General features: G+C 46.3%; 1 long non-coding RNA gene across 2 annotated transcripts in view; it reads right to left on the bottom strand.

The window, feature by feature from the left end:
* LOC109323100 overlaps positions 1–217 on the bottom strand; it is a 45,574-nt gene extending 45,357 nt beyond the window's left edge. For both annotated transcript variants that reach the window (XR_002104542.1, XR_002104543.1), the window contains exon 1: positions 140–217. This is a non-coding gene — a long non-coding RNA (uncharacterized LOC109323100). The remainder of the gene's footprint in view (positions 1–139) is intronic.
* Between the last annotated feature and the right edge of the window lie 2,088 nt (positions 218–2,305).

The raw sequence follows: 2,305 nt of genomic DNA, 5'->3' as shown, positions 1-2,305 counted from the left end.
GGAGGGAGGGAAACAGAGCGGGAGGGAGGTGGAATTTCATTTCTTCCACTAAAGCGTTTGCGGAGACTTCAAGGTATAATCTATCCCAGATCCTTTCCCAGAGAGAAACTTGGCGATCACGTTTCCACATGATGCTCACGTTTGGTGCTCTTCAATTATCCCTCCCCACAAAGATAGGTGGCGTGTGTTTCAGGGTCTCTCCTCTCTCTCCTACAGAAAAGAAAAAGAAAAAAATGTCATTAGAAGAGGCGTAACACGTCAGCCCGTCCCCAGGTTTGTGTTTCCTGGAGTGGCAGAAAGAGATCAGTCCTAACCTGCCCAGCAGGAATAACGGTCCTTCCGACAACTCTTTTGCAAGGCTTTTTACCATTTCTCCAGGAGCTGCATCTCCCTGCACCTTTTCTCCTCCACTTCGCGGCTTCTTCATGCTTTTTCTCCTCCCCATTTCTGGCCAAAACTACAACCAAGACTTCGCAGGTAGGTTCAGGATTTAATTTCATTTTTCTTCTCTCCCCCCACCCCCACCCCCCCAGCCCTTCTGGGTGCCCTGTCTCCTGTGTGGTACGTGGATTTCGAGGCTGTGGGGGGAGGTTTCTGCAGCTTGTTTGTAGCAGGGGAATCTCATTCTGGACTGAAAGCCAAAGTCACTTGGCATCAATTGCAAGAGGGGTTAGTTCTTCCATGGCAGACCCTGGGCTGCTGGTGTCCAGCACAGCCCACCTCCACCACCTGCCCGGCCAGGTACAAGAGGTGTCCTTTGCAAATCTGATACTGAAGTTCTTGAGCAAGGACAGGGATTTTATTCCCCTTTCCAAACAACAAAAAAATCCCTCCCTGCTCTTCTGGTTCAGGATCCACATACAGTCAGCTTAAAGTTTGCATGTACCTGTTAATGGCTTGCACACTCTGAGCAGGGCTGGACAGGAATTTTTTTTAGCTGGAGCCTGCTTTAGGACTCCCAGAAAAGCTGTGTGTTTCCCCAGGCAGAAAGTTTGCTGTTTTGTCTGCCTGGCAAGTTTCATTTCTTGATTTTATTTCGTGAGGCTGGCTGAAGAAACACCTTAGATTCTGGGATCCTAAAGAAAGAAGTGAAAGTAGGGACTGGAACTTAAAAGTCGTTTACCAAAAATGATATTAACAGTCATGTTCCTCTGGGAAGAAAGCCATTCTCCAACATCAGAAATTGCCAACTTTTCTTCCTGAGTGCTAAGGAGCAGGGCAGGCACTGAACTGCATTTCAGACAATTCACCATTGGTGCTTTTGCATTATTACGCCAGTTGCCGAGAAAAGCTGGCTTTTCTGAATTTGTTTCTTTCTCACCTACTTTCTTCTGCCTTGTCTCTCTGATGCTGCAGACGTTGCAAACTTCCCAGTCAGAAATAACTGTTCAGTATAAAGTTTATTGCACATTTTCTCAGTCTCTCCTTGCCTCTCACACCCCACTCCCCTGCACAGATCTGCCCCTGTACTTAGTCAATATGGATTCAGATTGCAGCAGAGTGAGTAAACAGGCTCATCTTGTGCTCCATCTCCATGTCCACACACGCTTACCTGTGCAGGGAATTGTTTTAGCCGACCTCGTTTTAGGACCAAGGGGCTCTGGAAGGAGAGCTGAGGCAAAATAAAAGGCGGAGGTAGCAGCCCAGTGAACTGATCACTCTTGCTGGCTTTCTCTCTTCAAGTCAGAATGCAAAATAAAAGCTGAATCCACTTGGGTTCAGAAAAAAAGGTTGAGACAGGTAATCAGTTTCTAGGTTTTGTGCAAAGCTGAGGCTATAGGAGTAGACAATGGATGCTGAGGTTAGGCTGGATTTTGTTCAGAAGAGCAAGGGTTAATTGCCCTTGTTTTACAGTTTGCATCTGTTACATCTTTTATAGCCCCCTGTTTAAACTAATCCTCCAGTCAAAGCATCTTTAAAGCTACAGCATCTTCTTCAAGATGGACTGAGTTGCAGGAGCCTTGTGTCAGGCAAACCAAGTGCTCCTCCACTCTCCTTTTGACAGACTCTGTCTCGTTTGGAGCCTGTCTGTACACAGAAATAGGTACAAAAGTTTACAAGTCAGAGAGCCACTGGGAGCCTGAAAACCCTGACAGCACTAGTTTTGATTTCTGTTTCTTTTCTGGGGGGAAAAAAATGACACACTGAAGCTTTGTTTAACTTAAGGGGCAGGGGGGAAACCCTGCAATGAATATTGTCAAACTGACTAAAAAAAGTGACAGAGGTTTATAATTACACGACTCATTGTTAAGCAGTGAAAGAGGGGGATAGGAGTGAGGTCTCAATCCTGGGCTTTACCTCCACG

Source organism: Crocodylus porosus, unplaced genomic scaffold (genome assembly GCF_001723895.1).
Source record: "Crocodylus porosus isolate Cpor-Errol unplaced genomic scaffold, CroPor_comp1, whole genome shotgun sequence".
In the NCBI taxonomy this organism is placed as follows: domain Eukaryota; kingdom Metazoa; phylum Chordata; order Crocodylia; family Crocodylidae; genus Crocodylus; species Crocodylus porosus.
The sequence above is the reverse complement of the archived record's forward strand: the minus strand, read 5'-3'. Positions and strand labels throughout refer to the sequence as shown.